The 24,491-nt window shown below is 41.7% G+C and overlaps 1 protein-coding gene across 3 annotated transcripts in view; it reads right to left on the bottom strand.

Moving 5' to 3' along the window:
• The window catches only part of GRIN2B (glutamate ionotropic receptor NMDA type subunit 2B), a 431,506-nt gene extending 420,166 nt beyond the window's left edge, over positions 1-11,340 (bottom strand). Inside the window, exons 1-3 of one of the 3 annotated variants that reach the window (XM_017945683.3) lie at positions 11,236-11,340; positions 10,662-10,895; positions 9,236-9,663 (exon numbers count right to left, since the gene is read on the bottom strand). The gene's annotated coding sequence lies outside the window, so the exon portion shown is untranslated. Of the gene's footprint in view, positions 1-9,235; positions 10,002-10,661; positions 10,992-11,235 lie in introns of those variants that run through there. The other 2 variants (XM_003906037.5, XM_021922065.2) reach the window with 2 other exon arrangements.
• Between the last annotated feature and the right edge of the window lie 13,151 nt (positions 11,341-24,491).

Below are 24,491 nucleotides of genomic sequence, written 5' to 3'. Positions count from 1 at the left end.
AATAAATTTGATCACTGTAACAAATTTGATCACTTTTAAACAAAAGTGATTTCTCTTCCACATGCAGGCTCTAAACACACACACACACACATCCAGTATTTCTTTCTTCAAAAATCCAAAGGGTAGCATTCTCGTACTCAGGAAAGATCTTTCAAATCTGAGCACCTATATTTGGCCAGGGTAGAATTTCTTCCGCAGTCCTTCTTCGTATGTGAACTGAAGGCAAAACCAGGATAACAGATGTAAACAAAATCAAATAAAAACTGAAATATTCTCCATTCCCCTTTGAGCTCAGAAACAATTCTGGAGCCTCTAATAAGGTGATAAGAGGAAGAATCACGAATCACAAAGATAGCAATTGTGGCTCCACAGAGCTCACCGGTGAAACTGATCTGCATGGTAACAAACTCCAGGGTAAAGGCTGCAGTAGCTCCATAATTTGTATGTTTTGCCTATGTGGGGCCAGCCAGCAGATATTTGAAAATTCAAATCAAGGAGTATGCGTCTTAGTTTTCTCCTAAATATTTAGGCCTCACACCACCACACAGCCCACCAAACACCACTGAGTCCAAACCACACTCATACTCTTTCTCTTTTACCTTCAATGGCTATTAGCAGCTGTCCAAAAGAGAAGTAGTGTGTTTACTCTTTTATAGTTTGTCTTTTTAAAGACACAGATTCATAAATCTCGGCTTTTTTCTTGCCTCTGTACATTTAGGTTCACATTTATTTTAAAACGGAGAAGGGAGGACGCCAAAAAGGAAGGATGTGAGAAAACTATTAACCCAGCCAGCCTAATAATCAGTGATTAAAGTTACAGTCAGAGAAGAACGACATCTTGATGCCTCCTACCCTCTTCCTCCTCTGCGTGCCTTTAATATTCCACTTCAGGCACTCAGAGGGAGGGCAACAGGGCTAGTGAATTCCAACTAGCACTCAGATAATTGCACCATTCACACCCCTTACCAGTCAATCAGGGTCTGCTTAGCCAGCCCCATTTATTAATAGTTTTCCTACATTTACACTGTTACAAAGGACTGAAATGAGGTTTTCTCTCCGAAACAAGAAATGGGGCACCCTCAATAAAGACTAAGTGGAACAGAGGATGTTTGCAAAACCAAGAACCGCTCGCCCTATTTTGCAGCCACACCTGTTTTAAGGGTGTCAGGAAAACATTATCCCTAAGTTTCCTAACTTTCAACACCAGGCCAGTGTTAGTGTTGAGAGAGCTTCCCTTAATTCAAACACCAGTTCCATCCCTTGTGTGCAATCTGCAGACTAAGTACCATCATATCCCAACAGCATTTTTTTCTTTAACTTCTGACCCAGGGACCATCTACTAATCATAGAACAGTTTAACAGTGACAAGGTCTTACCTTCATGTTAAAATGCTAGTATAACATAATGTTTAGAGCTAACAGGTGCCTTGTCAATCATCTTGCCCAGTTGCCCATCTTGCCCATCTCAAATATTTCTGCGCATTAGAATCCTCCAGGGAAGTTTTTAAAATGACCATTGCCTGAATCCCTCCATGAGAGATTTCAATTTAACTCTTTGGGGTAGGGTCTGAGCATGGGCATCATTCTTTTCTTTGTTATTCTTGTCTAGTTTTTTGTATTTGTTTTTGTTTAAGTTCTGTGGATGATTCTGTTATTGAAGTGGAGTTCAAAATCACTGCTTCAGACCAATGTCACTTTATGGAAATTAGAAAATTGAGGTCCAGAGTCAACCGTTTGTACATGGTCACAAAATAAAGCAACACAAGCAGAATTAAATATAAGCTTCTGACTCCTAAGACCACCACCTCGTTCATTATCATGTAGGCAGCTACTGGACAGCTTGGAAAAACCTAACATTTTTAAAGACCCATTACATATAAAGAGAGAACTCCGGACTCTGATGCTATGTGGATGAGCAAATGCACACCACTGGCTGACTTAGGGCCATGCATTCCAAGGGGGCTCATGGGGGCAGGGCAGGGGAGAGGAAAGTACGGAAGTGAGGGTCAGTGGACGTGGCTGACCACATTATGTGGTTTTAGGCCACGTGGCCAACCTTAGGACTATTTTCGCAGTTTTTAAAGGGTGGTTGTCAAGGAGGACAGGTAACCTCCAATAATCCAGACTGTCAGCATTATTGCTTTATTATCCTGCACCACGCACACAGACCACAGGCATTATTGTCCCTAAATTGCACACATTTAATGCATTTATGATTTTGGGGCCTACTATATTTAGTAGGTAAGTCACTGCACAAACATATCCATCCACACACAAGTCTAATATGCACAGGTGCTTGGGGTGTGTGTGGATTTGGATACATACCCAATACACTAATCTTGAATCCAAAGATACAAACTGCTGTGGCATCTGAGTGACCAGACTACAGCCCCTAGAAGGTGAGAGGATTAGTTAAGAATGTCGAGCATTTTCAGAGTACAATTAGCTATGGGAGAAAGAATGAGTGTCTTCACCTGAGCTTCAGGCTTCTTCTAAGACTCTCTTCTCCCTTCCTGTAACCACGTAGTGCTTTTATTCAGCCACTGTTTTTAAGTTCCCTCTCTTAAAAAGAAACAAGATCTGATTTCCTAAGAAATTCTATCCAGTTGAAGCCCTGAGTGGGTCTATATAAAGATTAATGGGAACTTTAAGCTTGACATTTCTTTTTAAAGAAAGAAATTTTCCGTCTGAGTGAGGCAGTGAGGAAAGACACAGAGGATGGCATGTGGACGGCATAGTTTGCCGTTGGTGAGTTGAGTAAGCAGTTCAGAGGGTTAATTCATTGAAACCTTAATTGTCTTAATCTAGGAAGCTCCTCTACTACAGGCTTTCCGCTCCCCATCAAGCTGGGCTCCAAGGAGGGCCAAAGCCCGTCGCTTCCCTCTCCTTCCAGGTCTGCCATTCCCAGAGAGCTGGCCCTGCTTCCCCTCCACCGCCTTCTCAGGGACCCTGGGCACAGCCTTATCACTGTGCCTCCCCTGCTCTGCCTCTCAAGTCCCCTTGGAATGCATGACTCTTAGGTCAGTCAATGGTGGGCATTTACTCACCCACATGTCTTCAGATCCAGGGTACTCTCTTTATATGTAATGGATCTTTAAAAAGTCATCAGGCTGAGCTTAGGTTTCTTCTGCTAATGAAACAAATACAAACCACACCATACAAAGAATGGTGAAAGTTTAGATAAATGTTTGGATAAGGAGCAGAAAAAGATACAAAATAAATTTAGGGAATCATCCATTTCAAGTCCATCTTCCCTTGGGCACCAATGCTATAGTTTAATCAAGAGGTGACTGAAGGTGTCTCCCCAACATCTCCACACCTGGACATCCCCAGGAGTAAAAACCTCGAAAATATCAAGCCACTCCAAATAGACTACCAAAGAGCATTTTGTGAATCCCCTAGGAATAATGGGATCCCTCTTCATCCATCACTCCCCTTTGCCATTACAGAAAGCAGCTGGTGTCTGAAGGGCATGGCAACTTTTTACCTTCCTACTCCAAAAACACATGGGCTAGGCTGGTCCTTCATTCTGAGTAGCTTGGCCTGGGCTAGGATCCAGGTTTCTCTTTGGACACAAACCAACTAACAGCTGTCCCTTTCCTTGTAATGGCCATCAATACAGTTAGCTGCAATCCAGTGGTCTAAGATGAAAACTGTATCATTTGCTCATTCTAGAGGCAAGTCTAATAAACAAGGTTAGGATTTCACTAACTATAGAATCACGAAAGCAGAAATTAGAGCCTCTTCTTTCTTTTAAGAAGACCCTGGCTTTACTCTCTAGCCTTGTCATTTGTAATCTGAAATTCCTAATCAAAGCAGCAGCAAATTCCTGTGTTGTTCTTTTCCTTGAGTTAAGGGATGCAAGGAAGAGCAGGAGGCTTGAGTTTTACACTAACTTTCCTCTTCATATGCTTTCTGTCCTCCTGAAATGACCTATCTTTCCGTATCTTACAAATCCTATTTTTTCCTCAAGACATAATTTAAATGTCGACCCCTCCATGAAGCCCTCCTCACTCTGCCAGGTTTCTCTCCTTTATAGACCTTACCTAAATATATGATTATCTCTTTATACATGTCCACACCACTAGATCCTGGGCTACTGAAAGGTACAGACAGAGCTAATTCTTTTTCATAGCACAATGTTCTTAACAAATCTTGTTGAATAACTGAGCAAAGCAAAAGACATGAAAATAAATGAAGTTAAAAGAACAGAATAGTGTAAAAAAGACTGAGACATTAATAAAAAGATCAACTAAAAAGCAGGAGGACATAAGAAGAAAAAGAAGAAAGAGAGGAATCAGTTATGAGAAGGACCAGAATAAGAGAGCACAGAATGAAAAGAGAGCAGGCAAAAGATGTGCATAGGTGAAAGAGTGAAAGAAGAGAGGAGATGGGTGAACTTAAATATACAGGTTTCTTTCTGATTTAAAAAGCAAAACAAAAAGAAGTGCTGGAATCCCAAAAGTAGAATACAAGCAGAACTGCCAATGGTCTGGTGCCAAGGCCACTAACCATGGTCTATAATTAAAAGCAGGGATGGTGTAGACCTGTGATGCATGGTCCAGCAACTCTGGTGTCAACTGATAGCTCGATAGAAATGCAAAATATGGAGCCCCAGCCCAGGTTTACTGAATTAGAATATGCATTTTCACAAAATCTCCAGATGATTTCAATATATGATAAAAATCAGAGAAGCACTGATGTAGACATTTAAAATCCACAGATAACTCTGCATTTCACTCTAATCAATGGAATGGTGTACAAAGCACTGGCACTAAGAAGTTATACAACCTTAGGAAAATCACTTAATGTCCCTGGATCTCAGTTTCTTTATTAAATGAGAAGTTCAGAGTAGATGATTTCTAAAGTGTCACATAGCTCTGATATTCTTGATCTCATCTAACAGCATAACTTTAACCCTTCCTAAACCCAAAAGAACAAACAGGTAGCATCGTCAACTAATTAATATCTCACTTCCTTTCTCCGTTCATTTATTTAACATTTTCTGAGAATCTATTATGTGCTAGTCACTACGCTAAGTACAAATGATTCTAAGATGAATAAAACATCTCTCCCTGCCCTTGAGGAGCTCACAAAATTCTTAGGGAAACAGGGCGTATAAACAAAATCAGGATAAACTAAGACGCATGAGCACATGTTGGTGAAGACCAGAAAGGAAGGCAATTCCACAGCCTGGGGCAGCCATGGAGAGTTTCAGCAAGGGGACAACGTAGACGTGCATGAGGTCCCTTCTCTGCCAACCTCTGCTGAAAGTGCTAAGAAGTGAAAAGACCAAAAATAAGGTGGAGAACATCAAGAAAACAACCAAAGGTTCATAAACACACCTTGCTGGGTTCACAATCCCCCAAAAGGTTCACAGCACAATGGATTCTGTGTAATGGCCACAGGCACCATTAACAGCCGCAGGTGAACCTCAGAAACCCACCTTCTCTGAGCTCTGCCTGCTCTTTCCTCCTGACTACATTCTGTTCCAGCTTTGACCTCTTTCTGGAAGATAATATCAATTCAACCACTAATCTACTGTCCCTGGAGACTTCTTCTTGTGGTTGCAAAGAGGAGATGCACTTTAATAAATGCGAACAATTCATTAGACCAGTAACTTTTTGATCTATATTTATTTACAGTGAGAGACAATACTGGTATCCAGTCATGTGCACAGGAGCAGTGACTGAAAATGTAGTTTACTGAAAGGAAGAAATTTCTAGAATTCCTAAGGATGGGATAGAATGGCATTGAGGAAAAGGAGGAGCTTCGTTTTTCCAGCTCAGCCACTTTTGACTCCAACAAAATACACAAGATTAGTGCTTTTGTCAGCCCCAGTCCTCAATATTAAATACACAAGACTATCGTTTGGAAGAATAGTTTTCCCACCTTTAGAATGGTAAGTTCAACCCTGGCTTTTTTTCTCTTCCCTAGCTTCTGCATGCTGATTTGGGATTATGATTTCTTCCCATACAATTTGTCCTTTTACCTGTCTCCTTTTATAGTCCATCAATATTATTTATAGCCCATAAATATTAACAATTTTTTTTTACCTTAACCTGTTAGTAGTATATATGTCACCTTCATTTTCAGATTCTTAAACAAGAATATAGAAAAAAAAATCCTGTCCCCAGGGTTTATTGTATTCATGGGAAACTGAAAGAATATTTTACAAGGTAATACTGTGGCCAAGGAATGGATCAGCTCAGTCCTGTTTCTCCCAAACATGCCTCATTCCACCAGCCAATTTCAGTCCATTTGCCCACCTCCCAGGTACCCCCTGCCTCTCCCCACACAAGGCTGGGTGCGTGTACATGAAGGTCAAGGAAGACGGTCAAGATTCCAAAGCTATCTTTCTGGAGATAAACCAAGAACACAAAATCAAGGTTCCTGCTGTTCATCCCTTCTCCAGAGGAAGTCGCTCTTCTCAATCAGACTTAAAGAAAAGCACTTGGTGCGCAAAGTATTGAATAGAGGATTTTTTCTCTTTCCCCTCCTTTCCTGTCATTTTGCCTTCTTATTGATTCTCTCTGCCTGCGTCCATCCCTGGCAAAAAATGCATATATACGTTAGCAAAGCAAGGATCTTCAGACAGACAGGCTTCCTAGGGATGGAACCAATGGGAGAGGAAAAATTACATGTAACACCTAACTCTAAACTGCCACATCACTCTGTGTTCACAGATCCGCCATGCTCTGCCACACCTGAAACAGACATAGAAGATAACCATGTTGTTCTGCTTCTCTTGAAATCACCCACCTAATGTCCTTAACTGTGTCCTGGGAAGTCTTCATTTCCCATTATTATTATTTTTCTTAATTGCACATCAAGGAGGCTCCTCGATTGAAATTAAATTTGCTCTTCCTCCCACCAGCAGCCACCTTTCTTTCCCATGTCACCCACACTGTAAGGGGGGTGGCAGAAGGAGAAAAGACAAAATAGAACCCAGTCAGCTCTGTGCTGTGAGGGGAAAAAAGGGGGCGAGAACAATGCCCCTGAGATGGCTCAGAGCACCACTGAGTCACAGCCTCACAGAGACTGCCCGCGAGGATGGGGAACACCTGCTTCCTCATCAGGGTCTCCAAAATGGCTTTGGATGGTGAAAAGGCACAGACCACCTGTGGTGATTCCTCCTTGAATCTTAACAAGCCCTTTCCAATTGGATTACCTCTCCCTTCCCTTTATAGCTTCCCCACCCACTTTTTCCTCTCTTCCTCAACTCCCTCCCCTTTCCACCTCACCTAGTCTTAGGGACAACTAATGATAGTCTGGAACCTGGCTTCATCCATTGGCATTCAAGAGAAATGAGGTAGCTGAGATCCTGTCAAACAGCATCCTTATCAACCCCATCACCAACAAACAAACATTCCAAACGACCTACTGGGTGTAGAGTACTGGTATTGTGGCACTGGGGATGCAAAAGGGGCCCTGTGCCCCATCAATGCCCTCCTCTCCTTGTCCATTTGTATGTATGAAAGCATTGCACATGGAGCTGCCTTTCTCACCCATACCTCTTTTCTATTTTGAAGTCAAATTAAGAGTTCATCCTCCTACTTGGAGTGGAAGCAGATGGAGAATGAGCTCAGGTGTCTCTAAGGTGAGCACACGCCAGATAACCTCAGCTATTTGTAGACGTGGTGAGAACATGGTTCAAAGTGGGATCCCACCCTCTCACTCTGATTACACCATGGTTACAAAGTAGCATTTCAGCAGTAAAACTCAAAAGAATGAAACCCAGGGAAGGGGGATAGTGAATTTGGATTACATCTATCCTTTCTGGACAATGAAGAACTATCATCTACTGTCATGTTGAGCGACAAAGATCTTTCACCATTTCCCCACATCCCTTTGGTATTTTGGATTATCAAAAAATTGTTGTTTTAAAATGCCAGAAAAAAAAATGTGTGTGTGTTCGGGGAGTGGTAATACTTTTAGGAAAAATAATGATGCTAATGATTCTGCTACATATTTTTGGAGATCTTTATCCCAACCTGATTCCTGCATTTCGACACCTTCAGAGTTCAGGGATATATGGTCAGTGGAGCAAGGAAAGGAGCAGTCCACTCACCATCATGGCCCTACAACCCATGAATGATCTGATTTTCTCAAGAGTTGTCTTGGATTGCATGAGTGACTAGCTGAAGAGTCATTAGCTAAGTCTTTTCCATTTCTCCTGCTATTTTTCTTCTCAAGTACATTAAAATACTGCCTAATCACATTTCACATATTGTAAAAATTGATGAAAGGGAAAATATTAAAGTATTAATTCCATTTTTGAGGGTACAAGACTAACACATGCAAACAGCACATCTCTTTGTTTAACACAAAGACTCACGTGTCGAATTCTGCACCCCTTCCACATGCACAGCATTTTAGAACTCTGCAAGATAGCCATTTTGCAAGAGTGTGGAAGTAACAGTTTGCTTGGAGGATGTGTGGGTATAAATAGATGTGTAGACAGAAGGAGAAATTTACAGCTCAAAAATAATAGCACAGGAAAAAATACAAATTAAAAGCAGAATATTGACAGAATTCCTCCTTTCCGAGCTTAAGATTTAAGTCCTTTAACCTGCAGCATCCTTCCAGTCCAGCTGTTCTTGGACCAGCCTGATCCCCACCTAGACCTACCCCTCTGCAATAGGCCTCCCGGGATCTCTGGGCCCAGTGTCAACCCTTTAGACAGCAAGTGGATTTCAGGGCAACAATCACAGTAATCTCAATCATTATTTTTATCTGTTTTAAAGGGCATAGAAAGGATGACTAGGAAGGTAAAGACAGGAGACAGGGAGAGAGGCATGAAGGTGACAAGGGGAATAAAGCCAACCTGAAAAAAAAAAAAAAAAAAAAAAGATTTCTAGATTCCCATAAAAATCGGAGCTTTAGCTCTGGGTGAATAAAATGCTATTTAACTGGAAAATCACACAGGTCTCCTGGCTGGCTATGTCGATATAGATATAGATATAGATACCCCTGATGCCATCCAACATCTTTTGTGCCTGCATACACCCATCCCCACTGCCCCCCAAAAGCCCAAAACCTGTTTGATGAGAGAATAAAAAGAAAAAACATGGGAGATTTCCTCCTTTGTAATAAGCCTTTTCCCCAAAACAGCATTATTTTCATATCTTGTGACCTTTTCTTCCAAAAAGATCCACTTGAGGGACTCGAAGAGATAGATAAAAGGAGGAATCCCTACCCCAGGTGAGGAAAAAATAAAATAGAATTTGCCCTACCTTGGTTTGTAGAAGCCAAACCTCTAGACGGACAGATTAAGGGAGTGAGCATGTTGGGAATGTCCAGTCCCTTCTTCTCGCTTGCATATCCACATAAGAAAGACGAAGGATAAATGAACGGAAGATAATTTAAAATCCAATTTAGCGTCAATTTTGTTTTAATCTTGTGTCTTGAAGAGATGCAAATTCAAAAAAAAAAGATTTAATTCAAAGGTAATTCAGGGTATGGAGAGCAGCTCACAATGCAGAATCCAGAGTAATTATTCCGTGTGCATGTGAGGTTAGTGGCTGGAATAGATTTTTAACGCTTCTTCTGGCAATTACGGTTTTTGGTTTTTGGAGCGTTAGTGGAGGAGGCTCTGTGTGGAGAAGCTGGGGGCCGGCTCCGTCCCTCGGTGGAGCATGGTCATTCCCAAAGCGTCCCCTTCCTAAGGGGGAAAAAGAGGCGGTCAGGGCTTGATTCGGGTGTCCCCCGGAGGGTGAGAAAAATGCATTCCGAAAAAGATATCAATTCGTTTTATGGAAAGGGGGGAGGAAACCCCGCATTTCCCACAGAGTGCACACGAGAGGGATTGAAAACAGCTGGTACCGGTCTATAAATAATTCAGAAAAGGTCTGGCTATACCATTCCTGGGACAGGCATGGATGAGAGGTGGGAAAGCTAACCTGAATGGAAGAGGAGAGAGGGAGGGAGCGAGCGAAGGAGGGAAGTGGGAAGGAAGGAGGAAGGGAGGGAGAAGCGGCACCATACAGCAACACACACTCACACACACGCAGAAACACAATTCCCACTTAACTCGCCAGCGAGTGCGGCCCCCAGCCCCATCTGCATTGCTGCTGACATGTCTGTCTCGCTCTCCCCATCGCCTCCAGCAGCAGCGCTGCCTCCCACCCCGGGCTTGCGCTGAATGGGTTCTGATTGTGCACGGGGTGCACACTGGGCATTTCTTGGAAGGGGCACACTGACACGCGCGCACACACGCCCCCGACGCGCACGCGCCCCGCGCGCACTCACACTCACCCCCGCGCACACTCACCCCCGCGCACACTCACGCTGCCGCCGCGCTGAGGTGCAGCGCACGGGGCTTCACCTGCAACGTGTCGATTGGACGGATGGGCGCGTGGGTCCAGCCCGGGGCGCCGCTGCCCTGCCTCTCTGCTAGGTGAGGGGATGAAACCCCCCAAAAGACCAGAGACAGCCCTACCCAGTCACAGCACCCCCTCCCTCACAAAAAAAAAAAAAAAAAAAAAAAAAAACCCTTAAAAAAAGCCACGTCCAAATTAGCAAGTGCCGGGTTCTGCTGGATTTCAGAGCTTTACCTCATGCCAGGTTGGTTCACGGTTTCACAGCTTCGACCCTTTATCTGCCTGACACCCCCAAACCCCTACACTGGAAGAAGAGACTCCAAAGCCAATCTTTACGTACCGGCTCCGAGCGCCTCCGCGGTTGCAGTCTCCGGAGAGGGGTGGCCGGTGGCTGGGAATGGAGGGTTTTCCTTTCCTGCAAAGCAGGATTAATGATCCGTCTCGGGGGTTTTGAAGTTCACGACTCTTCTTTGCAAGGCAAAAGGATATGCATTCGGACGCCAGCACTTCTGGATGGTGGTGATCAAGAATCACCCTGACGAGCACTCTCGATAGAGCGAAGCCCCGAGATTTCCTAGAGGTGAAGAAGCCGGAGGAAGTGGTTTTTGAAAGGGGGTGGGGGGAACCTTCCTTTCTCAAAAAGAGGGGGGGGGGGGGTGGAGAGGCAGGAGCCCAGATTCCAGTTGGTGAGGATCGGAGCCGGGGGAAGGGAAGCGGGCGGGGGCAGGCTGTGCAAGTCAACCGCGCGGCAGCCGGAGAGGGAGAGCAGGAGGGGAGGAGGGGAGCGTCAGAAAAATGGGTATTAATCACCAGGGACGGGGGGAGGCGCGGGGAGCGCGGGTTGCCCGGTCTGGATTTGGGTCTCACACTCAAAAACGTGCCGCGCACACACACAGACACACACACCCCCCTACCTCTCACACCCTGGCTCCGGTGGGAGGAGAAACCCACGAAGCTGGGGAAGATGCTGCTTCTGCTCCCAGGGGCGGGTGTGAGCGCGCGTGTCCTTTCTCCACACCCCCCACCCCACCCCACCCCCAAGCCCCTGCACCCCCTCACTCCTCTTGCTAAGACTCTGAAGGAGGCAGCTTCCCACGTCATGTGCTGGGGAAGTGGGGTAGGAAGGGGGACGGAATGGGGAAGAATCTTAGCTCGAGTCCGTGGCGCCTCCTCCCGGCCGCAGCGGGGAACAGCACCGAGGGAGAGCGGCTCAGGGGCGAGGGGAGCTAGACAGTGCCCCCCGTGGGCGGCTGCGCGGGCTGCGGAAAGCATCTTTAAGGGGGAGCTGTAGTTCGAAATCGAAGACCCTTTTATTTTCCATAAATCAGCCTGTGCTTCCTACGAGCATTCTGCGTGTCGGACGCAGTCTGGGGCCGGGTTCTTTCTTGCCTTCAAGGAGCTTAAGATCTATTCTGAGCACAGGAGGCTGACGCCTAACGCAATAGAAAACAAAGCAAAGCAGGTGTCATTCGTGGCTAAATTGTATAGTATAGACCATACGCGTGCTTTTCTGGCTGCTAGTGAAGGCGTGAGGGGTTTGACGTTTTTTATTAAAGTGGATCCTGTTATTTAAATGCCTTGAGAAGAGAAGATGATGAGACCAGTGAATAATCCCTAAAGGAAACTGGATTTCCTGGCATTTACAAACCCACCCTCTTTGAAAAGACAAACATCCATTCATTTCTCTTCCTCTTGAACTCTTCTATATTTTAATAGCCCTTATCACCACCTGTAGTACTGTTCACTTTTAACATTAATATTATTGTTTATGCATCATTTTCATTCTCATCCATTGTCTTTTCAAATATCTAGAATATTACAGTGGTGGAACATTTTCATATTGATTGTATCACGGGCTTCTCACCAGCATTCCTGAGAAGTGGCCATACAAACGCACAGGAGAGAAGGTTGTGTGAAATGGATACTAGTGGCTTGGAACTTTAGTCTGTAGAAGACATCAGATATGTTTTTGCTGTCCTGTAGACCAGACTACTCATACTTCTGAACTACAGTAATTCTTCTGTGTTGCCTGGTTTTTCTCGGGCTTAATTTTTGAACCTAACATATTTAACACACACAAACCCATAAGCATTGTGTGAAAACACAAATAGAGTGTGTTCACATGCAAATTATTCCTTCTTAGTAATGGTTTTCTATTTTTCTAAGAGTTAGAGCTGATCTTTCACTACTTTGGGGAAGTGTCAAAGCACCCCAGAGTTGCTGTGCCCTCTTGGTACACAACAGCCAACCCAAGCCCCTCTAATAATTTGTATCCAGGGCTTTGAAATTCACCTGCCTATGGGCAGGTTTGCAGTTGTTACAACACCGATTCCAGTATAGAATGCGGAAAGCAAGAACCTAATAGAGATTTCCTGAAACACTCTTCCCTGAATTTTCCAGGAAAATTACCATTACCTGGTCCATTACCTTCAGAACAACATCCAAGCTCACTTGAGGATCTTCATGGGTTGACCTTGAATCTACTTTTTAAATTTTTATTTTTTTTAATTTCTGGTTCATAACCCAAGACCTTCCCCTTCCTATCCCCAGTCCCTTCACCAAAATTATACTATTCTTCTCTATTTTCTTTCCTTTTCCTCCCTACCTGAACCCTGTTGCAATTCCATTCTACCCTGTTCACTTTTCCAAGGGTAGAGGGAAAAATGAACGCTCATACTTCCTCCACCTAATTGAGTCCACACTCCTCTTCAGTTTCCAGCTCAAGTCCCACCTCCTCTGGGGATATTTTTCAGTCAACCAAGCCTGAACGGATTTCTGTAAAAATTGCAAGGATCTTAAAATGAGAGATGACACGATTTTAAAATGAGAGATGACACCTCACTACCATCCCCTCCACTCTCATTTTCTGTATTCAGCAATGTATGGAAGAGTTTGCTTGATCAGTTATCAGACTGACTGGGTGATAACTTCTTGCATTCATTAACCAGGTACCGGCCCACTAAAGGGAAAAATATTACCTCTGTAGCTATTCACGTTGAACCATGTGCAACTATTGATATTCAATCACATGAAATTGCCAATCATATGAAATAACCATTATTGACATATAATAAAAAGGCAATTTCATAAAGTTAAACTTAAAATTGTATTCTGGTGTCAATTTCCTGTCTTCCTAACTAGTTGTTTAGCTCCCTAAGGGGATAGACCATAACCTAAATCATCCATATATTCCCAGTACCTGGCTCAACTCCAGACATGCAGTAGAGGTTCAATAAATATTTTTTATGACTATTTGAAGCCACTTTATCAAGCAGTTTTTCTGGTTCTGAAATAGCTAATTCTAGGGACCACACAGATTGTGAAGTGGAAAGTAATATCCCTTTTCCCATGGTATTCACTGTCCATTGACTATTCAATGGAACCAAGACTCATCTCCTTTTTTTCTGGCTCCTTGTCACTCACTTGCTCTTCTCACCAATAACCTTTGCCTTCATGGACCATAAGCCTCTCAATAAAACTATTTCAGCCAGGCACGGTGGCTCATGCCCATAATCCCAGCACTTTGGGAGGCCAAGGTGGGCGGATCACCTGAGGTCGGCAGTTCAAGATCAGCCTGACCAACATGGAGAAACTCCATCTCTACTAAAAATACAGAATTAGCCAGGCGTGGTGGCACATGCCTGTAATCGCAGCTACTTGGGAGGCTGAGGCAAGAGAATCACTTGAACCCCGGAGGCTGAGGCTGCAGTGAGCCAAGATCACGCCATTGCACTCCAACAAGAGCGAAACTCCATCTCAAAATAAAATAAAATAAAATAAAATAAAACTATTTCAAGGACCACCGAGATTCGTGAAATTTGAAACATCATTTCTTAATGTCACAAATATATATTTCCTAACTCCTAGTTCAGCAACACAGAAAACAATATTCTAATGAGACAAGATGTTGCATCATATTTCACAGCATTGCTTATTGAGGAGAAGCTCTTACTTGAGGCTGCTAATGACACTTTTGGAGGTATTCTGCCAGCTCAACCCAAAGAGAGGTTCCCAGAAGATGCAAACACTCTTTTTCATGGCCCAATCAACAAACGCAAAGCCTATGCCTTGCCTGGCCAACAACAACAACAAAAAAGTATGTTTATCTGGCAACATCTTTCAGATCAAACCACTGGTACCAAAGTGTGGAGCCTGAAGTTTATACGATTTGGAGTCCCTCTTTAAGAGAAAGAATAAAAAATTAATTGCAAAAGTGAATATCCACTTAGAAAATAAATCACAACAATTTAAAAACTCTTTAGTAGTTATAAACACCACAAAAATTAAAAATTTAAATAATAATCTTTAGTTAACTGCGTATTTCTGTAATATTTATTTTTGTATTTTTTTTTTTACCACATACTCTTTGAGCACCTCTTCACATTATGATTTAAAGTACAATTTTCTATGAAGATACTAGAATCAAAAAAAAATCTGGGATCCAGTGTATTCTTCAAAATAACTGTTTGAAAATTGTTTTTCATTATAGATAATTTAGAAAAATTTCCTAGTTATTGGTACTAGTACAGTTTACACTTTTAAGGGTTGCTGTCAAATTTAGAAAGACATTTATCAAATTTCTTTGATATATAAGCTCTAAGGTTACAAGGATTTCAAGTTTTCTTATACAGTGACTAATCTTAAAATATCTCTTAAATTGATAACATTCGTTAACTAGTTTGTAATTTATTATAAGTTTTACACTATCTTCATCAACGACAGCATTTTGTCTTGAACGAGCCAAAAATATAAATATTTCCCCAATATGTTCATATGATTCACTTCTCTTCATTAATTTGATTGTCAAACAATCCCAGGGGTCTATTCATTACTTCTACTTAGAATATCTGTTTTTGTCTTAAAGAATTAGTTTAGGTATGACTTGGGAAATGCAACATTAAGTGGTCTTGGGAAACGCGACATTTGGGCAGGAAAACAAAAATTCCTGTCCTCACCTAGGTCCCTAGGCACAGGCACAGGGTTGGAGCCCTAGCCGGGGACCACACCCTTCCCTTCCCAGCACTTCCCTGCCCCCCTTTGGTATCATTACAGACCTGAGCAGCTTCCAAAGGGTAAACATTACACTTAGATTCTTTAAAGAAAATTCTAACTTGTCATATGTGTTTAAAACACTCCATTTGAGAGACACATCTGAAGGAGAAAAAAATGTTACAAAATACCACAGTGGTCAGAAACTTTGGGGTAAGGGAGAGGCAGCTTTTTCTTGAACTAGAATACCAGGATAACCCACAGAACACATACCCTGTGACGCCTTTGTGTCACACCTGGAAACCTTTTCTTCATTTGGAACAGTGAGCAATAACTTAATTCTATGGAGAAGATATATTGCAAAGTGTAGAGATACATCTCACTAAGCCTAAAGGAACGTGTTTCCAACTCAGCTTTCCCTTAGTTTCATCCCAAAAATGGTCACCACCACTCCAATGACACCCAGTGTGAGGGGAAATCTGACAGGGAAAGTTGGAGAGGAAAGAGCAATTTTAAATGATTGCAATTAAGGCCGGGTATGGTGGCTCACACCTGTAATCCCAGCACTTTGGGAGGCCGAGGTGGGTGGATCACTTGAGGTCAGGAGTTCGAGACCAGCCTGGCCAACAGGGCGAAATCTTGTCTCTACTAAAAACACAAAAACTAGCCAAGTGTGGTGGAGAGCCCCTGTAATTACAGCTATTCAGGAGGCTGAAGCAGGAGAATCCCTTGAACCCAAGAGGCGGAGGTTGCAGTGAGCTGAGATCCCGCCACTGCACTCCAGCCTGAGTGACAAAGAGGCAATTATAAAATAATAATATAATAATAATAATAATAGAAGATAATTAAAATATGCTACTTTTGCAAATTTTACCAAAACACTTAAACACTTGCGCACATTTTAGGGCTTCTCCCAAGACCTTAGAAAGGGCCCAAGTGAGAGTCTATGAATCCAAAGCTGTATTAGTTTCAAAGTCAGTCTGCCTCTCAATTCATTACCTAATGTAAAACAGGCTTGTTGGTTTCTAGATAAAATATTTGAATGATTTTTATCTTTGAAAAGCTAATCATTAAAGGCTCCATTGACAACACGCATATTAATGTTTTCTGCTTAATCCAATCCATCTTCTTTTGCTTGCAATTCCTAGAGTGTGTAGGAAACACAGGCAGAGCATTCAATTTTAATAACTTGCACAAGCATACTAAGATCCTGCCTATACCACCACTACTCTTTTAAAAGAATCTCCATTTTGTTCTTATCGTAATAATATTAATTATTCAACTCAGACAGTCTTTTTTTCAAAGAGAGAGTTAAACAACCCTCATCCCCTTGTCTGAAGACCTGCCTATCCTCCAACCATGAAAAAATTATTCATTATTCAGGGCATTTTATTGAGCCTGTGGCATACACTGTAACAATACACTTCTTGACATTTACATTGTGTTCTCATGGAAACATTTCTTCAATACTCATCTAAATCTACCTTTTTTTTTTTTTTTTTTTTTTTTTTTTTTTTTTTTGAGACGGAGTCTTGCTCTGTTGCCAGGCTGGAGTGCAGTGGCGTGATCTCAGCTCACTGCAACATCCACCTCCTGGATTCAAGCGATTCTCCTGCCTCAGCCTACCAAGTAGCTGGGACTACAGGCACGCACCACCATGCCTGGCTAATTTTTGTATTTTTGGTAGAGACGGGGTTTCACCATATTGGTCAGGTTTGTCTCGAACTCCTGACCTCGTGATCCACCTCCCCCGGCCTCTCAAAGTGCTGGAATTACAGGCATGAGCCACTGCACCTGACCCTTAAATCTGCCCTTTTCTTTTGGAAATCAATCAAAGGGGCAGGATGGGAGGAGAAAGAGAAAGGAGGAATGAATAAGACTTTCAGAGAGAAGAATGATTGAACCTAGAAAGAAGGAAATATAGGATGTAATGTGATAGTAAGCTTTCTCTGTACTAGAGAAAAGGGAGAATTTATTTCTAGCATCATTCACACCCTGAATGTAAATAACCCCCTATTAAGCACAGTTACAGTTGGCACTGTCTTATTAATTGTATTTTTTCTTTTCAATATAGCAAAGATACAACACCACCGGATCTGATCCAGCTGTTTTTTAAAAACAATTCTTTTTTTTTTTTTGAGATGGAGTCTCGCTCTGTCGCCCAGGCTGGAGTGCAGTGGCACGATCTCGGCTCACTGCAAGCTCTGCCTCCTGGGTTCAAGCCATTCTCCTGCCTCAGTCTCCTGAGTAGCTGGGACTACAGGTGCTCGCCCGGCCAATTTTTTGTATTTTTAGTAGAGATGGGGTTTCACCGTGTTAGCCAGCATGGTCTCGATCTCCTGACCTCATGATCTGCCCACCTCAGCCTCCCAAAGTGCAGGGATTACAGGCATGAGCCACCGCACCCGGCCCTAAAAAGAATTCTTTTAGAATCTTAGTTTTTCTATCCGAATAGGTCTTCTCCCCACTATTTTTTTCTCATGGAAACACTTTGGAAAAACCTGTCTCTAGCCTCACCATTATTATGTAGAGAAGACATATTCTTCTTTTGTTTTGCTTTCATTATTTGAGTTTCTCAAAAAATGTACCCTAATTTCTTTTACTATGGACAATATGAATGACAGACCCAATCTCTATCTCAAGGCATTTTGGAATATCTTCTTGCCAGAGGCAGTTGGATAGTGATGTAAATGAGGAAACAAAATGGAAATAAATTTTATAGCTCTCCTTTCACTAGTTCCCTTTTCCCTTGTCACTTCATCCTTTCTCTGATTTTTTAAAGGCTTTTTTGTGAGCCATGTATCCAGCACTCCAATATTCTTTTTCCATTTAATATCTGTCTCCTTTCCTGTGGGCCTTTCCTCCTGGAACAGTCCCTGTTACCATCCCCAGGGAAATATCACTTCTTTTTCCTACCCCCCTTCAGAGGATCCTTTTATCTTCTAGAGTAGCTTTTATTGATAATGACTTTCTGTCCCCTTCTAGAGAAGACATATACCCCTCCCTCACTCCTGGCCCCCTGCACCCTTCCCCATTGACAGCCAAGAGACCTTCTGTGGAGATGGAGACCAAGTAAAAGAAATGAGAACAAAATGGCTTAAAAATCTGCCCAAGTTGAGGGAAAAGAGGAGGCCACTGGGGGACCCTGACAATCTGTTGAGAGAACATGGAGTAACATGAGTGTACAACATTCATGTCTAGAGACAGAAGTCTCACAAAATAAATGTGAAATTAATATGAAATTGTGTGAATAGGGTGGATTTCATTAGGGCACCCACACATACATGTGTGCGCACACACACATACACACACACCTCTAGTGCTTTTGGAGAATTCTGAGTTCTCCACCTGAGGTGGTGGGGGGTTATTCCTCCCATGTCCCAAATTCACACAATCAACCCTGGCCACATACCCTGGGAGGTATGCACTGTAAGCGCCACAAGGGCAGGGGCCTGGCCTATTTTGTTCACCGCTATATTCCCAACACCTAGAGCAATGTCTCAATGAATCAATCAATGAATGACTTGTAAGAGGACCTGAAGAATGAGGTCAGTAGGTATTTCTAGAAGAATTTTCTATACCTCTATAACAGCTGCATTAGGATGACCCTACTTGAACTTCTCAACAGGCTCCACAGTAACGGATTTAGTTCAAATTCCTCCTTGACACACTGGTTCCTTCAGTGTCTGGCCCCAACTTACCTCTCCTCTGTAGCTCTTTATAAAATGCATTCATTTATAATTTTGTTCTCAAATTGATGTTTATTTTATTTTTAATTTATATTTTAGTTTTATCAAAACTATGTAAGTAAAGAGTTTAAAATAATTGAATAGTTTAACAGCAGTCCCTTTATCCCCTCAGCACCACAATTTTTCACACCCTAAAGGCCCCTTTCAGACTTTTTAATTGAAAATTTTTGCATTTACTCTCACAACTCAAAATGGCACACTTACATTGCTACGTCTTATTTTTTTGGTCCATTCATTATCAATTGATAGCCCACTGTGGAAGATAAGGGTTTGCCTCCCTTTCCCCAAAAACAAAAACACCTCTAACGAGCCATACACATGCACTCTTCCTAGTCCTATCCCCATATCTTTCAATATACATATGTCATAATTTTATTTAAATCAATATTCATAATTTAGAGTTGTCCCCTAAATGTCCTTTATCACATATTAGATTTGGTTATTTGTCTCTTTAGTCTCCTTTAATCTCGAATAGTTCCTTCACCTTATTTTGTCTTCCATGACATTGACATTTTTGGATAGTCAGGGCCAGTAATCTTACAGAATATTTCATATTCTAAATTTGTCTGTGTGTTTTTCCTCACGAAGAGATGAAGGAGACGCATTTTTTGGCAAGGTGTTATTGCACACTTCTCTGGCATGTCATATCAGAAGGCCTGGAATGCCAGTTTGTCCCAATACTGATGATTCCAAATTTGATCACAGATTTGGGAGTGTCCAAGGGATCTCTCAGTACAAAAGTACACTTCCCTTTTTGTAATTAATAGGTAATCTCTTGGATGACAATTTCAGACCACACTCCCATGTCCCTGTTTCCTAATAACTTAAGGACAAAGAGAATTGAAATAAAATATTAACTGATAGTATGTCTGTTGTTGACAGTGGTATTAGTGCAGTAATTATTAGCAGAGTTAGAAAATTATATATATATAAGCTCTGTCCACTAAAAAGACCAAAAAGCAATGACATTCCAGTAACAATGAGCACTCCTATTACCCAGATCCTGGTTTCTAAAATACCATTTCTGCCACCAGCTATCCTTAAAGAAGTGGCAGACTCCCGGGTCTGAGGAAGTTAAGGTCAGGGAGGTAAAAGTTGGGCTTGGAACATCTTGTTTGGCCCAAATGCAAGGAAGTGCTCTAAGACTAATGGGGACATGTCAAAAGGACATAACACCCAGTTTAAAGGGTCTCCTGGCCAAATGTTGGACTATTTTAGCATAAATGAGAATAATTATCATTATCAGTGTGACACGTTGAAATCCATTAGTCCGTAGGGATAGTCAAAGGGTACTGGTGAAGAGAAGGAAAGCTCTTCTTTATAAATATTCCAATTAATAAATACTAAAGGAATGATAGAATTAGAAAATCACCATTTTATCACCTCCAGTATAACAAATGTTTATCAGTGTATGTTAAATCCTTTTCTGGTGATGACTTTGGCAAGACACAATCATACAAGGCACTTATTCTTAACGTGTAAAAATTATTATGTCATTTTTTAAAACTTCAAATATATTCTCTCACATGTTACAAATACAAATACCCCTTCCCTTCATTCATGTTTACGAATGCATTTCATTAATCTTTCCAAATTTTCTTCTTTGCAAAACCTTTCTTTTATCCATTGGTTGATTGCTATGAGCAAGATTCATATATAATTTAGTGACTCTGTAGAGAAAAATTCTCTAGCCTCCTTTAAGAGGAATTTATTAATTTCTTCTTTGAACAAAAACATTTCCCAAATTTCTTTTAAGAAAATGCTAAAATATATCTCTAAGTTAGTTGGTTTACTCCCAATTTTAAAATACTAATTCAAAAAAACATCAACTGAGCACTATGTATCAAGAAGAGGGCTAAGTATTGTTAGAAAAATGAAAATAAGTAAGATATTTTCATGACTTGCAGAAGTTTATAGTCTGCCTTAGTCCATTCAGGCTGCTGTAACAAAATACCATAAACTGGGTGGCTTATCAACAACATAAACTTATTTCTCACAGTTTGGTAAAATGGAAGTCTAAGATCAGGGTACCAGCAGATTCGGTGTCTGATGAGGGCCCACTTTCTGGTTCACAGATGATGCCTTCTAGCTGTGTCATTACATGGTGGAAGGAGCAAGAGGTCTCCCTCAGGCCTCCTTTGTAAGAGCCCCACTCATAAGGGCTTGGCCCACATGACCTAATCACCTGCCAAAATATCATCTTTTGGGTGGTTAAGATTTCAACATATGAATTTGGGAAAACAGAATATTTAGACCACAGCATAGTCTAAAGAAAAGAAGTCAGTCTGTAAAAAAGAGAAGCAGGTAATAAAATACAGAGCTATGTAACACTTATAATAAAGATAGAAGTAGAATTCTAATACCTCTAAACATTCATTCCAACAAAAGTGTGGAAATTGCTTTATTGCCCTCAATTCTTCATTTCTTCATATAGCCACAACCCTTGACATGCAATGCTGCAGTGGCACCCAGATAATGGAAGGGGCATACATCCCTACACTTTGAGTTTAGATTGGGCAATATGATTTAATTTAACCAACCAAATGAAGTAGAATTGGTGGAGTGCCAGTTCCACATCCAGGTCTCAAAATGCCTGCATTGTTCTGCTTGAGCACTCACACCTCTGCCACTGCCATGAAAAGAACATGTCCAGGGCAGCCTCTTTGTCCTAGGAGGAAAAGGGGCCATGCAGACCAAAGCTGAGTCACCCTAGCTGAGCCCAGACCATTTCAGACCATTTTCAGCCACCTATAGATATGCAAGAATAAATACTTGGTGTTATAAACCATTGAGTTTCAGGGGGATTTGTTATGCAGCAATTTTATCATACTACCTAACAGATACACAGAAGAATGAGGGAAATCTTGCATCTCAAAGGGTGTGGCACCAGTTTTGGAATTAGAAGTAGACTTTTGATAGGGAGAGAAGGAGTTAGACCATTCCAAGCTGAAGGAGGGGCATGAACAGAAGTTCAGAGGGACTTTCAAGTAATAGTAAGAGATAGCGCAAATGTGAAAGAGTATTGGAGCACGTTCTAGAGCCTACAGAATTTTATACTAAGTACTCTATGTTTATTTTATAGTTTAGGGTTCTGGAGGAGGAAAGGAATTTGATCTGGCCTAAGCCTTTGGAAAATAATATTTGCAATAGTTGGAGCCAAATTTAATGGAGGAAAAAGGAACAAAATTAAGAATGGTTGCTTCTCTACTATGTGCTGAGTGCTTTACCTTGATTAGCTCATATAGTATCTCAACAATCCTGTAAAGTGCATATTGGCATCCCCTTGTACCAATGAAGAAAAACAACATTGAGAGATTAAGTAACTTTCCCAGAATCTTATAGCTGGCAAGACGTAGAGCCAGAGTTCAAGGTCAGTATGCATGGCAAAATATGTGTTCTTTCTGCTATCATCATTCTGTCTCCCAAATATTGTATACAGGCAAGCAAATTAGGAGGTTATTGCTCTAGGAAAGTGGTAATGAATTATACTAGTAGCAATAAGAAAAGATAAGAGGGAACATATTTTAGAGAGATTATAAAAGTTATATTTATTTATTTATTTATATTGTCAAAGAAAAATCACCAGGATACAGCAACTGGCTGAATATGTGTGGTGATGGGGCGTGATAAGAAGATTCCACATTTTTTATTTTAACCAAACAGTCTGTGTCAATGCCACTAAGATAGAGAGCATAGGACAGGAAGAGCAGGTTTGGTGGTAAGAAACCTAATACACTAAGTTTATTTATCATCTTGGGATGCTTTCTGACTAGTGATGATAACATTAATAATAGCTATCTCTCACTGAGCACTGTTCTAAAGCACTGTTGTTAGTGTTCCACATGAATTAATTCATCCAGTCACACATCAACACCAACAATAAGGTAGGTGACATTATTATCCCATTTTATTGATAAGGACACTGAAGAACAAAGAAGTTAAGGAACTTGGACAAGTAGCTACAGTGCATGGATATGAACTCAGGCAATCTTGCTGTAGGATCACACTCTTTACAACTACACTGTTGAATCAGTCCATATGGGTTCTTCCAACATAGTAGGCCCTGGTCCCAATAGCTGTGTTAGTTGGGAAAATCAAGGTTCCACTGCAATAAAGAGCCTCCTAACAACAGTGGCTTAACAAAAGATTATTTCTTGCTCTCTCAAAAGCCACTACAGATTCAGGCAACCCTTCAAGACGTAGTTATCCATGTGTTGACAAAACATTCTGTGTTATATCTTATGTCACTTTCATAGCAACATGTGCTACCAAGACAGCAGCTGTAAGCAAGGAGAGGGATGACATGTCTTGAACTGGCAATTAAGTGTTTTGGCTTGAAAATAATACATCTCACTCCTGCCCATACTCATCAGTCAGAACTAGTCCCATGGCCAAGCCCAGTTTCATGGGAGCAGGGAAGTCCAATCCTGTCTAGAAGGAATAGAGCCATAAGCATTGTTCAGCAGTAATGATATCTGCATCCCTCAATTATGCTGCTTCTCATAACATACGAGTAATTAGACATTTGGGTCTTAAAACTCATGATCAAAGTGAAAGCACTAATTTGAAATGTATTTGGATAAGCATATGTATCCTTATCTATCCTAATTTCTACCTCTTTTCTCAAGACACATGGCATTCGTGCTCTATTTTCTGTCATAACTGCCATTCCTGTTGGGGGATTGAAAAGATCAAATGACATAATCCATATGTTTTGATTGCTGAACTTCAAAGTGCAACACGACTAGTATCCTTCTACATGATGTTCAGATCTTTACTTACCCTCAGTTACGTATTAGCCAGTTGTTTAACAGTCGTGGAACACCTAGATGAAGGACATTCTACTAGGCATGGTGGAGATATAACACTATTTAAGACCTATCTCTGCCCATAAGGAACCAGGCTGTGTCCATGACATGTTAATAAATACAAGGAAAGCAGCAGAAAATAAATAGTATTCCAGGCCAGGGGTGGTGGCTCATGCCTGTAATCCCAGCACTTTGGGAGGCCAAAGGGGGCAGATTACTTGAGGTTAGGAGTTAGAGACCAGCCTGGCCAACATGACAAAACCTCATCTTTACTTTAAAAAAAAAATACAAAAATTAGCCGGGTATAGTGGCAGGCACTTGTAATCCCAGGTACTCAGAAGTCTGAGGCAGGAGAATCGCTTGAACCTGGGAAGCAGAGGATGCAGTGAGCCGAGATTGCACCACTACACTCCAGCCTGGGCAACAGAGTGAGACTCCATTTCAAAAAAGAAAAGAAAAGAAAAGAAAGAAAAGAAATAGTATTCCAGAGATCACTGAAGAAAAAAATGTGGGCCAGGCACAGTGGCTCACACCTGTAATCCCATCACTTTGGGAGGCTGAGGAAGGAGGATCCCTTGAGCTCAGGAGTTTGAAACCACCCTGGACAACATAAGGAGACCCTGT

This window comes from Papio anubis, unplaced genomic scaffold (assembly GCF_008728515.1).
Source record: "Papio anubis isolate 15944 unplaced genomic scaffold, Panubis1.0 scaffold42, whole genome shotgun sequence".
Taxonomy (NCBI): Eukaryota; Metazoa; Chordata; class Mammalia; order Primates; family Cercopithecidae; genus Papio; species Papio anubis.
Note: the sequence above shows the minus strand (reverse complement) of the source record. Positions and strands in the feature narration are given on the sequence as shown.